General features: G+C 45.2%; 2 long non-coding RNA genes across 2 annotated transcripts in view; one reads left to right on the top strand and one right to left on the bottom strand.

Moving 5' to 3' along the window:
- The window catches only part of LOC141116869 (uncharacterized), a 151885-nt gene that overhangs the window by 125573 nt on the left and 12096 nt on the right, over positions 1 to 14216 (bottom strand). The window lies entirely within an intron of this gene.
- The window catches only part of LOC141117521 (uncharacterized), a 40181-nt gene that overhangs the window by 16714 nt on the left and 9251 nt on the right, over positions 1 to 14216 (top strand). The window contains exon 3 of the long non-coding RNA XR_012237170.1: positions 6639 to 6750. This is a non-coding gene — a long non-coding RNA (uncharacterized lncRNA). The remainder of the gene's footprint in view (positions 1 to 6638; positions 6751 to 14216) is intronic.

The following is a 14216-nucleotide window of genomic DNA, read 5'->3' as shown; positions in this document are numbered from 1 at the left end:
CAATCCAGGTGCTTGGAACCACTTGCGCCACACCCCCGCAGGAAGCCACGTCACCAGACATGACGTCACCCACCGGCCGGGACCTGGAACTGACATGTGGGATGCGCTGCTGATCAGCAGTGGCACCCGCCCGGCAACCAGTGCCATGTCAGCGGACCCCGGGCATATAGATGCCGATGCCTCCTGCGGGCCCTTACATTTCCTGAGCTGGAGAGACCGGGGACTCCAGAACACCCCTCACCCATACTGGGGGGGAGTGCTGATATGGACACTGCACAACAAAACACAAAAGGTAAGCCTTCTCCCTCCACCTTGGAGAGAGCGCAGCTCCCTGGTTCCAGCATGTGCTTCCACCATGGCGGAGGAAACACAATAACTGAAGCCATGGTGGAAGAGGAGGGATTTAAAGGCTGCATGTGTTTCCTGGAAAATGGGCGGAGCTGCACTCTCTCCAAGGTTGTCCTGAAAGGAGATTTGAGAAATATATCGTCCCTGCCCATGCTTGGGCCACGTTTCAGCAGTAAGGTGGATTTTGACTGCCTTGCCCAATGATGCCAGAACATTTCTTTCCACGTGATGGTAGAGAGATGGAACAGCCTTACGTGAAAAGTAGTAGTGACTGGGAACCTGCCATTGTAGTACAGCACATTGTGCAAATTCACGGAAGGGGACAGAATCCACCAGGCTGAAAGGCAGAAGTTGGAGTGCCAACAGCTTTGACAAGCTTTCATTTAGACGCTGGGCATGTGGATGGCAGGTACTGTATTTTTTTTCCGCTGCAGCAGATGGGGCAGAGAAATTTGCAGGCTACAGTCTGCAACTGGTGGTGTGCTGCTGGCAGATGTGTTGGCAGGACCTGGGACACCGTGTGTTATACCACCATCCCTGTCAGTGGAGGCTGCTGAGAGATAATGACGCGATATAGCAGGAACAGACTGAAGTGGGTAAGGAGGAAGAAGAACAGATTTGTGCCCCTTTTGTGTGGCTTTTAGGTGCTCTTGCCAAAGGGCTGAGTGGTTGGACGTTAAATGCCTTGTTAAGCATGTGGTACCCAAATGGCTGGTGTTTTTGCTACGTTTGATGTGCCTGAGACACAGTTTGCAGATAGCAACAGTGCAATCTGCTGCAGATGTGCTGAAAAAGGCCCAGACAGCTGAGCTTTGGGGAGTGGGCCGAGAGATTACAGCTGCAGAATGTGATGGAATAGGGTGGCTGCTCTCTACTCTTTCTTGATATCAGCCTCCTTGGGGTTGTGCCACCTCACCTTCAGTTTCCTCCTCTATCTGGCACCCAAGTCGCATCAGTGACCTCATCATCATCATCACCATCATCATCTCCATCTCCTCCATGATCATCATTACCACTGGAGACAACTTGGCAATACGCTGTGGCTGGGGGAACATGAATGCCAATTTGTCTACCAGTGTTCTCCCCTCTCTCTAGGCTCATGTTCCTGTCATCCTCAACCTCAGAACCAACATCTGAATCCAGTAATGGCTGGGCATCATCAAGGAGCAAGTGGCTGATGCTGTGGTCAAATAACTCAGCTGACTCCTCCATGGCTGATGTAATGGCAGGAATAGATATGGACAAGGAGGCAGGTTTATCCACTCTGGCAACTGCAGGGGACTGCACACTTGTCTCTGTATGCGTGACAGAGGATGAGGGGGATATGGGAGGTTTAGTAAGCCAGTCCACCACCTGCCCTGCTTGCTGTGGCTGGATAGCACAGGCAAACTCACTAAACAGAGGAAATGATGCCCTGCCTGAGGACTGACCACCACATCCACCTTTGCCTGTGGACACATTTGTTGCTGGCCCCCTTACAGTGCCAAGGGAACGCCTGCCTCTCCTTGTTGTCCTCCCAGACATTATTGGGAGGGAGGGGGCGGTGCTTATAAGCAAATGTAAAGAAGAAGTGGAAATATGTACATAGATGCACTTTAATCAATGTAAAGTGGTGTTTGGTGCACTTTAATTTGAGTACTCACACTACACAGACACACTCCACGGATACACTATAATAAACTGCAATATAATGCGCCAAACGTACAGTGGCGTACAGAACTATATGTCATTAAACTTGCAGTAATGCACACCGAAGTAAGGGGTGTTAAACTGGCAGTAACGCACACAAAACTATATAGCGTTAAACTGGCAATAACGCACTCAGATATAAATGGCGTTAAACTGGCAGTATTGCAATCAAATAGACGGTGTTCAACCGTCACTACATTGACGCTATCTGAACTGTCCCTACTCTACCTATACACTAATGTCAAGATTACTGACACAGTCTTACTACACTACAGTGAAACTATCTGAGCTGTTCCTACTCTAGCTGCACACTATGCAAAGCTGAATGATGGTCCTTCTCACTACACTCACACTATCCCTAGACTGACAATAAACTAATATTCTATATTGACAATTGAGGCAAAATAGCACACTATAGCACACTAACTAATAGCACTGAACAGAGCCCTGTTCTATCTCTTTCCACACCAAAATCACACTGAAAATGGCTGTTGAAAGAATACTTTTATACCGTGGGGCGGGAATGAGCCTTGATTGGATAAAGTCATGATGACAGTGTCCAATAATGACTCTGACAGTGCTCTGTGCCTTGATTGGTTGAAGCTTTCACTGCTTCAGCCAATCAGGGCTTGCAATGCACAGTTTAGAACCGCAATGCATTGTGGTTGGTTCGGGGGGCGAACAAATGGTCGAACGACCCGTTTGTTCGGATGTTCGCGAACGTCCGAACCACGAAAGTTCGGCCCGAACTTATGCTCGGATCGAACCGTTCGCCCATCCCTATTTACAGGCTGGAAGAAAAGTGATCTCCAGAAGTCTCATGTAATTTGTCCCCTTATGGATATCCCCAGTCTCCAACAACTCCTGTTATGCCTGCAGTCTTTGACCATCTCTTGTGGCATGTCCGCAGTCTTATTTTTATTATTATTATACAGGATTTATATAGTGCCAACAGTTTGCGCAGCGCTTTACAATGTGATGGCAGACAGTACAGTTACAATACAAGTCAATACAGGAGGAATCAGAGGGCCTTGCTTGTTAGAGCTTGCAATCTAAAAGGGAGTGTCAAGTGATACAAAAGGAAATAGCTGTGGGAGATGAGCTGATGGAGAAAATGAAAGTACAATTGTTAGGTGGAGGCAGGATAGGCTTCTCTGAAGAGAAAATTTTTCAGGGATCCCCAGCGTAGGAGATATTCAGACAGATCGAGGTAGGGAATTCCATAGGATAGGAGAAGCTCTGGAGAAGTCCTGGAGGTGAACATGGGATGGGGTGACAAAGGAGCTAGAGAGCTGGAGGTCTTGGGAGGAATAAAGAGTATGATTTGTTTGGTATTTTAAGGATAGGTTAGTGATGTAGCTGGGGGCTGAGTTTTGGATGGCTTTGTAAGTTGTTTTAAGTATTTTGAACCTTATTTGTTGGGAGAGTGGCAGCCAATGGAGGCATTGGCAGGGAGGGGTGGCAGACACTGAACGGTTGGTAAGATGGATGAGTCTGGCAGCAGCATTCATGACAAATTGAAGAGGGGACAGCGTATGTAAAGGTAAGCCAATGAGGAGGAAGTTGCAGTAGTTGAGGTGAGAGATAACCAGGGAGTGGATTAGGAGCTTTGTGGTGTCATTGGTTAGGAAGGGGTGTATTTTGGAGATGTTGCAGAGGTTGAGGAAGCAATCTTTGGAAAGTGATTGGATGTGGGGCTGAAAGGAGGGTTCAGAGTCCAGAATTACACCTAGAACATTGGCATGCAGGGATGGGTGGATGGGTGTGCCATTGATCTTGACAGAGAAGTCAGGGAAAGGGGCACATGGGGGAGGGAATATTATGAACTTGGTTTTGGACAGATTGAGTTTGAGGAAGTGGTGTGACATCCATACTGATATGTCGGTCAGTAAATTAGTGATGTGTGAGGAGACTGATGTTGTGAGCTGAGGGTTAAAGAGATAGATTTAGGTGTCATCAGCATAGAAAGGATATTGAAAGCCATGGGAGGCTAACAGCTGACCCAGGGAGGAGGTGTAGATCGAGAGTAGGAGAGTCTTTAACAATTCCTATAATATGTCTGCAGTATCTCACTGTTCCTTGTAGCATGTCAGCAGTCTCAACTTTCCATATAATTACATATACATAAATATCATGTGTGGCCCTTTAGTGAGGTCAGGGGTCACAATTATGGAGCCCTTTGTTAAATTAGTTGACTGCTATTGGTGTATACTCTGAGGCTGTACAAGGGCCCTATGGGAGTTACAAAACAATTTAAATTAGATGGGAATTTGGAAATTGCTGGGACCCCCTCCACTGTCATGGTGGCATTAACATGATGCCCCAACCAAACAAACAAAACTGTTTTCACACAGGGGTCCCTATTCGTGGTTGTTGTGGGTATTCAGCCTTGCGAGAAACATGGAGGCAGCCAGTACTGAGCTCTGCGTCTTAAACTGCTGACAATCATGCTGATGCTTTTACTTTGATACTTTGAGTCATCAAGACCCCCTTAGCCCCTTGAATATCAGAATGTTTGAGCCTGGGTTCACACTAAAGCAAGGAGCGGCTCACAGCAGGGGGTCCAGTGCGTCTCCATTCACTGATTCAGGTCCGATTTCAGCGCAAATATTTTGCTGAATTTGGACCTGAAACGGACCAAAAGACGCACAGGACTCCTGTGCAATTCGCGCCAAAGCCGCTCCGAAGATGTGTCAACCGGCTCCATAGAGAGCCGGTAACAATCTCCTGCTATGCGAATTGGATGCGTAGAAACCCACATCCAATTCACAATAGAGTGAATCCAGCTTAAAAAAGTACCTTGGTAGACAAGGGGTTAGAACAGTGGTCTCCAAACTGTGGACCGTTAGCCTGTTGGTGGCCTTTTGCTTTCCATGAACTGGCCTTTCGAGCACTTTTCCTCCATCTGAGACAAACATGCAATTCCCATCCCCTCCCTCTGACACCAATGATGGGACACTATTCTTCCCATTGACATCAAAGATGTGTTACTATTCCTTCCATTGATAACAACGATGGGGCATTATCCTCCCATTGACACCAATGATGGGACGGACACTATTTTTCCCATTGACAATAATGATGGGGCATTTTTCCTCCTCCCTTGGTAACCACAGGCAGTAGGTCATTGTTTATTTCCAATTCTAAGCAACCCTAGGGGATTTGTTTTACTCCTAATGACCACCAAGTCTGGGGAATTGCTTACTCCCACTGACCACTGACACTAGGTCATTTTTTTCTTCCTGCTGACCATAGTCTGGCTTTCTTAAGGTTGGAAGGACAGTGATCTGCCCCCTTATTTAGAAGGTTTGAGGACCCTTTCTTCAAAGCTTCCAAAATGATGCCCAAAGCTGGCTGAAAAATGCTTGTTGTACACATTTCTCCTGCATACTGAAACCCACTTGTACAAGACCCAAGGATTAAGGTGGATGATCTCTGGTCTAGGTAAAACTGAAACGTCTACCAAAAAGGTTTTTTTAATAAATGAAATACTCATGCAATGACAGGCATGGAAATAAAATATGATGATTTTAGTGTTTCTTCAGTAAGATCTATGAGCTTGCGCAAATGTAACATGTCAGTTAAAAGCTATACTGCCCCTTTCAGGCTAGGCAATCAGCTTTCATGAAACCTCACTGGCTTCATGCTTGTTCCTGGTTAGTGTTTCATCAGGTACTGATGACAGCCCTGGAGCCGCCACCTTCAAAAAAAAATTCAGAAATGGCAACTCACTTTTCTAAGCTGTCAGGTTCATGAAAAAAATATAATTTAAAGTCTTAAATAACTGATAACAAAACATAGTTTGACTGGAATATAGCAATATGACTGATAAGAGTTTGAGAGTTGCCCAAAAATATTGAATTTTTACTGAAAGAGTGATGCAGACCTCTAGTGGAATCCACATAAAGCTACATACGGCTCTGTTGTGTCAATCCTGGCTTTTGGTTCAGTGCACACAATTAAACTTTTCATTTGGGGAGGGTTTGGCAGGGATTAACATGCACCTGCCAAATTCTTCGTACAACTGAAATATTAAAGAGCACTATGAGCCTGGCAACATTGATTTGCTATGCTCCCAGGCTTGCTTGGTAATTGAAAATATTCAGATCTTGAGATCCTTCATCCTCCCAAAATAGCCTTTGCTACCACCCTACTCTGTGACCTTTGATACACGTTCATAGGTACTGGTCTGGAATCACTTTCATAAAGGGGCAGGATAGTCAACATGGTCTAATTTTTCCAAGCCCAGGCCTTGATATAAAGATAGTTCTTGTGTTTTTTTTTTATGGAGACAACTGTTATGGCCACTTGCAGTCTCTCTCTCAGAAGCCCATGTGAAGGGTGACAACACAGGATTACTGTTGGGAGACAGGGACAGATTTTCATCCTATAATAAAAAGTTCTGAAACAAGGACTTTCATGACAGGACCACCATTATTTCAATGAAAGCTGCACATTTAAAAATACTGCATTGAAAGGCCTTTAAAGTGACATTAACATTGTAATGGCATTTACTGTATGGGTTTTTAGTGATCAGCTTTACATGTACTTTAAGTGATAAGCTGACAGTCACTTACGGTACATTTCTGTTTATATTGTAGGTCTATCATAAGAAAGACAAATCCATTAACAACGTCGAAAGTAGCCTACTTTAAGAGGAAATATGCAGAAGAAGAAAATGTACATCAAGATTGCCAAGGATGTTTTCCAAAAGTGAGTCTACTGTGTTAAATAATTTAATTATCAAAAGGTAAAAAATACATATAATTGTCAACACAGCATGTTGGGAAATTAAGTGGGAAAAATACATTTTGCAAATTTATAAAGAACAAAAAAAACAAAAACATCTCGCTGTCCAAGATTTTAGCTTGGGTCTTACCATCCATCCTACCATCCCATGTAGATAGGGCCCAGGAGAACAGTTTTGTGCTCCTGGGCCCCATCCACATGGGATATCAGGTTGTGGATATTGTATATGTTGGCACATGGGGTAGTAATGATCACATATCAGTACACTAATTAGGCCAGCAAGCACATGGGGTAGAAATGATCACATATCACTACACTAATTAGGCCAGCAAACTCTCAGTGTTAAACTGATAAAGCACTAGAGTCCTCATTGGCCCAAGGGGATCTTCACCTTTACAGTCTACGTGCTACTGTGTAGGGGATCCCAGGGGGCCAATATCAGGACAGACTAAAGCTGGCCTTACACCTGTAGAATTTCCTTCAAACTTTTAGACAAGAATTGTGCTTTCATGGACTTGACTAATTTCAAACTTTTCTTACCATTTTTGTACCATTTCATTGTCTCGATGTTAGACGAAGATTTCATAGTGTGCAAAAGTAATGTAATGTTGCATGTGACCTTTAGTCACTCATTACACCATCATTGTTAAGAGGATATTATTTTATTTTGACTTTTTTTCCATACAACATCCTCCCTCATGACAATTTGGGAGTGTGCCGATGAGGCCTTCAGGAATATAATCCCTCACATATCTAATTTACAGGAACAAACAATGTTTTGTGGTAAAGCCTGTTCTATTTCCAAAGTAACTTTGTCAAGTGCATTGGCATAACACTAGTTCCGACTTTTCTCGGCCAGGAGCCAATTTAGGAATAGATATTTGTCAGTTACCATTAAATGCAATAAAACATTTCCATCCTTGTCCTTCAATTTTTCCACTCACTCTGGTAGAAAATAATTGTTAAATTCGCCCCTTTAACTCTTAGAAAATCAAATGAACGTGCTAAAAACAAGCGTTTTTTATTTAAAATCTACAGTTATAAGTCCAGCTTTAGATACTTATGCTAGTTTTATGTAAAAATTCAATAAATGGTTTTATAATGTGTACATAAATATTAAAAATGTGTTTCTATTTCTGCTTGTAGTTCATCTCCAGTCGGGAGTACCTTCTCTTTTTTTCCTACCACTCAGTTCTATCACCAGAGCAAAGAGAAATGCTTAATAGTTCCCCATGTATCAGTGTTACAGCACTGTTACTTGGGGACTGGCCACTCAGACACTCAATGATGGCAATAAAATCTTTTCTCAATAGAGTGGTGGGGAGCGAAGATCCAGCACTTATGGGTAGGGGGCACGCGCACCAGCTGTGATCAGTCATAGCACAAGCTGGTCAGCGGGTGCAAGCCAACGATTGACTGTCGGCACCTGCTGATCGGCAAGTAGGAAGACTAGACAGAGCTCTGTCAATGTAAATAATACAGAGCTCTGTCCTGTCAGCAGGAATGTGCCGATTTTTGTTTCCCTGCAAAGCAGGGGAAAAAACTGGCACATCACTTAATGAAAGCACCTTACAGTACACACATAAACACTGGCTTGACACACATTTGACCCCTTCCCAGCCAGTGTCTTTAGTACAGTGACAGTGCGTATTTTTAACACTGATCACTGCATTAGTGTTACAGGTTCCTACAAAGTGTCAGTTAGTGTCAGAGTGCCCACCATACTATCATAGTCCCACTATAAGTTGCTGATTGTCGCCATTACTAATATAAAAATAAATAAAAATTCCAGTATATATACACTATAGTTTGTAGATGCTATAACGTTTGCGTAAAACCAATCAATATACGCTTATTGGGATTTTTTTAATCAAAAATATGTAGCAGAATACATATTGACCTTAATGTATTAAGAAATGTGATTTAAAAAAAAAAATTCATTGGATGCTTTATAGAAGAAACTAAAAAAAATAGGATTTTTTCTTCATACTTACCTGTAAAATTCTTTTCTTTGAGTACATCATGGGACACAGAGTTAGGCTAATATTCATTACCTACTGGGTTATACTTCATCTCCAGGTGAATGGACACTGGTAGACTAAAGGTCTTTAGACAGGAAGTGATCCCCTATATATCCCCTCCCATACAGGAAGTACTTCAGTTTTGTAGCAAGCATTGAATCCTCAAAAAGAGGGGAGGGACCTCTGTGTCCCATGATGTACCCAAAGAAAAAGGATTTTACAGGTAAGTATGACGAAAAAATCCTATTTTCTTTTTCATACATCATGGGACACAGAGTTAAGCTAATATTCATTACCTGCTGGGACATCCCAGAGCAATAGCCTTGAGGGGAGGGAAACACCCTGCCAAACAATAGCCATCAGACCTTGTACGGCAGCCCACGGTACACTGCGGCCGAAAGCCGAATCCTCAGCTGCACGAACATCCACTTGATAACATTTTGTGAATGTATGCACTGAAGACCAGGTAGCAGCCTTACAAATCTAAACCATAGATACCTTATGGCGAAAAGCCCAGGAGGTTCCTACACCCCTGGTATAATGAGCTCTCACCCTAAAGGGAGGAGCTTTACATTTCAGACCATAGGCCTGACGGACCCAATTGGCAATGGAAGATTTGGAAGCTGCCTGCCCCTTCTTGGGTTTCTTGGATTACCACAGCTGACTGTAGAAAAGAGAGAATTCTCCCAATCACAAATTTCCAAGCATGCCATTTTTTAGCTTCACACCAAGCAATATAAGTCTTCCAGACCTGATGATAGATCTTCCTAGTGACAGCTTTTCTAGCATTCACTAGGGTAGACACCACTGCTCCCGAGATGCCACAGTCCTTTAACAACCTGGCTTCAATAGCCATGCCGTCAAATTTAGAGACTGTAAATTGGGGTGGAATATAGGACCTTGAGACAGTAGATTGGGGCGCCATGGAAGCGTCCATGGCCCGTCTATTGTTAGTCTCACAATCTCCGTGAACCTGGGCCTTCTGGGCCAGGCTGGTGCCACCAGAATGACTGGAACTCCTTCTCTCCAAATCCTGCACAACAAATGTGGAAGGAGAGGGATCGGAGGGAAAGTATAAACCAGGGAGTACTGGCTCCATGGAACTACCAGAGCATCTGCTCCGATTGCCAGATGATCTCTTTTTCGGGACAAACTGCTGTAGCTTGTTGTTGAACCTGGATGCCAGTAGGTCGACCTCTGGCCATCCCCAACGTTGGCAAATTTTCTGGAACACTCCTGGGTGTAGAGACCATTACCCCAGGCAGATTTGCTGGCAGCTGAGTTAATCTGCCTTCAAGTTCTCTACTCCCAGGATATGGACTGCCGATAGAATCGGCACATGTCCCTCTGCCCAGGCTTGTATATGGTTCACCTCCATCAGAGCTGAATGACTCCTGGTACAGCCTTGGTGGTTTATATAGGCCACTGCGGTGGCATTGTCGGACTGAACCCTGATAGGGCAGTCCTGAAGCTCCACTGTCCATGACCGTATGGGCCAATCATACTGCCCGTAATTCCAGGATGTTGATGGGCAGGATATCTTCTGTTCTTGACCATTTCCCTTGAGCTGTGAGCCCTTCTAGGGTTGCTCCCCAGCCTGAGAGACTGGCATCTGTAGTCAGTACTCTCTAAGTTACCAGGAGGAGGGATCTTCCCTTTCACAGGTTCTGATCCTGCAACCACCAGTTTAGGCTTAAGTGTGCCCGAGGAGATAAGAACATTGGATAATCCAGGGCTTGTCCTCTCCTGTTCCAAACCAACAAGATGTCTTGTTGTAGAGGCCTGGAATGGAACTGGGCATAGGGCACCGCCTTGAAGGAGGATACCATCCTCCCTAAAAGACTCATACAGAGCCGATTGGAGGGTTGTCTGGTGCCCCTTATCTGATGCACCTGATTCTTCAGGGCAAAGATCCTTGCGGGTGGCAAGAATACCCTTGCTTGGAACGTATCTAGGATCAGACCTAAATACTTTAGACTTTGAGCTGGTCTCAGGGTTGACTTTATGGTATTCATGATCCAGCCTAAGGGTTCCAAATACCGCACTGTGCATGTTATGCTCTGTTCTAGACCCTGTAGTGAGTGATCTCTGAGTAGGAGGTCATCCAGATACCCAAGCACCAGGATCCCTTGGGCCCTTAAAAGACCCAGTACTGGTGATAGGACCTGTGTGAACACCTAGGGAGCTGTAGCAAGCTCGAAGGGTAGAGCCACAAACTGAAAATGACATTCCTCTATTGCAAATCGCAGGAACCTCTGATGAGGCTGAATGATAGGTACGTGTAAATAAACGTCCTTTATATAGATGGAGGCTAGAAAGCCTCCCATCTAGAGTGAGGCTACTACTGAGCGGACGGACTCCATCCGAAAGGAATGGATCAGTAGATACTGGTTCAGGGATCTTAGGTCCAAAATGGGCCTTGTGTTACTGTTTGGTTTTTGAACCGTAAATAGGTTTGAGTAAAACCCTGCGCCCCTTTCGGGTACAGGAACCTCTACAAATCACTCCTTGATGCACAAGATGTAGTGCCCGAAGCAATAAGTCTCTTTTTGGAGGATCCAAGGGAACGCTGGATCTTAAAAACCTCTGAGGGGGACACCCCCGAAACTCCAGCTTGTAACCGCGGGATATAGTCGAGGCGACCCACTCGTCCTGCTTAGAGCCCCCAGCAAACGATACTCAAGAATTCTGCAATGAGTTATCAAATTTCTTCATCGACAAAATCGACAACATCAGAAAATCTATCCAACAGAAAAAAACAACAAACCTCACCCAACCAAAGCAAAAAGAGGACATCAACATGAACATCACACAACCGCCGGACTTCTTCTTGACCCCGATCACCACTGACACAACTAAAACCATTATGAGAAGCCTTCGAGACAGCACATCACCAAATGACATAATTCCCACAAAACTCCTGAAAGAATGCTCCGACATCCTGTCTCCCACCATAACACACCCCATAAATCAGTAGTTCAAAGAAGGGATTGTGCCAACCTCCCTCAAGCAAGGCACCGTCAAACCCCTGCTAAAAAAACCCAATCTCGACCCCAAGGACCCTAACCACCGCAGACCGATAACAAGCCTTAACACCATCTCCAAGATCATGGAGAAAGCTGTAGTACAACAGTTACAACACCACCTGGACACACATCAACTTCTGGACACTCTACAATCAGGCTTCCGCCCAGGCCATGGCACAGAAACGGCACTTCTAAAAATATGGGATGATGCCCTCGAAGCTGCAGATGACAGAGAATCATGTCTCCTGATACTGCTAGACCTTAGTGCAGCATTTGATACAGTGGACCACAATACTCTACTTGTCCGCCTCCCAGAAGTTGCAGGAGCCACAGATTTGAGTCTAAAATGGTTTGCATCCTTCCTAGAGAATCGCTCTCAGACAGTGAAACTTGGAGCATTCACCTCCGACACCCAGACAATTACCTGTGGAGTCCCCCAGGGTTCACCTTTATCGCCATTGCTATTCAACATCTACATCCACCCACTCCTCAAAATCATCAAAAAATCAGACCTCTGCTTCCACTCATACGCTGACGATACCCAAATCTACTTTTGCATCACCGGACAAAAAGACCACCATCATCAACTAGAGCAATGTCTCACTTTGATAGATGACTGGATGACCATCAGTTCCCTCAAACTCAACGGGTCAAAAACAGAACTTCTCCTCCTAAACGCTAACCAAAATCCCAAAACCAAGTCTCCATGGATACCTCCCACCATCTTTGGACAGACCATCTCCCCGAGCACCAAAGCCAAGAGTCTCGGAGTTATCTTTGACTCAGAAATGACAATGGATGCACAAATAGGATCAGTAGTCAGCGGATCTCACCATCTCCTCCGCCTGCTACGCAGACTCATTCCCTTTATCCCAGAAAAGGACAAAGCAGCAGTAGTTGGAACAATCATCAATTCCCGTCTTGACTACGCAAACTCACTCTACATAGGCTTACCCCAATATCAGCTTGCGCGCCTACAGGCCATTCAAAACGCGGCGGCAAGACTGCTAACAAGAAAAAAACCCTGGGAGTCCATCTCCCCATCACTGATGAGCTTACACTGGCTAACGATAAATAATCGGATCACATTCAAGACCCTCTGCCTCACCCACAAATGCATACAAGGAAACGCCCCTCAATACCTCCGAGAGAAAATAAAACACTACACACCCAATCGCAAGCTGCGATCATCCAACCAAAACCTCCTCCTCGTTCCCAAATACCGCTACAAAGCAAGGGGAGAACGCAGATTCGCAGTCCAGGGACCTCGGCTATGGAATACTCTTCTGACTCACATCCGCATGGAAGAAAACCATCTGGCCTTTAAGAAAAAACTAAAAACCTTCCTCTTCTAACAAGCTGCTCAGACACAAAACGCATTAGCGCCTTGAGGCGATTCAGTTCGCATTTGCAGCACTTTACAAATCATTCATTCGTCCTGAACTATTGTTCTCCAAATGTCTGCAAAGTGCAGCAGCCTTCCCCCCACCCAATGGAGTGGGGGCGTCCCCTCAAAAGGAGGGCTTTGTGCTGGGTGTAGAAGAATTTTGGACCCAGGGCTTTTTCTGGCCCTGGCCTTGCGGCTTGCCCCTGGCCCTAGCGCCCTGTTGGCAATAGACATTTGAGGAAGAATTCCCTGAGGTTTTAAACGAGGGACGCCTGGTGCTTTTCTTCACAGGAAGTAGAGAACTCTTCCCTCCGGAAATCTTTTGGATATATTTGTCCAAGTGATCACCAAATAAACATTCCCCATGAAAAGGGGAAACCTGCCAATAACTTTTTACAGGTGACGTGTCCCAGATGATTGCCGAGAGGGAGGGGCCCCGGGAGGAAGTGGGAGCTGGATCCCTCTAAAAAGAGGGTATCCGCTCCCCCCCCCAAAAAAATGACATGCCAAATATGGCATGTCAGGAGGTCACCTGCACTCAAAGCGGAAGTTCCATTTTTGGGTGGAACTCCGCTTTAAAAAACTTTTCATCCATGGGATATAAAAGGGAAAATCTCTTAGGAGGAACAAAAATCCTGTCAGGATGTGCCCAATCAACATACACCGCCCGTTCCAACAGAGAGTGTAAGGGGAAAGCCTGTGTGGCCGGAAGAGGCCTCAGGGATCCCAAAGAGGACCAGGGAGGCTCAGTAACCTCTGCAAGAGGCAACTTAAAGGCAGAACGAACCATTTCGGTAAAAGTCAGGATCAAAAGCCTCTGTGATTGAGGGGCAGACACCGACTGGATATCTTCTTGTCCAGATTGCTCGGAAGCACACCCATCCGCCAGGTCATCCAAAGAATCCTGAGATTTAAGCTCTTCCCCATCCTTAACCCATTCCTGCTCCAGACTAGGAGGCTATGGGGAGGGGGATCTGTCACGCTTCTTGCCACCCT

Source organism: Aquarana catesbeiana, linkage group LG13, assembly GCF_042186555.1.
Source record: "Aquarana catesbeiana isolate 2022-GZ linkage group LG13, ASM4218655v1, whole genome shotgun sequence".
NCBI lineage: Eukaryota > Metazoa > Chordata > Amphibia > Anura > Ranidae > Aquarana > Aquarana catesbeiana.
The sequence above is the reverse complement of the archived record's forward strand: the minus strand, read 5'-3'. Positions and strand labels throughout refer to the sequence as shown.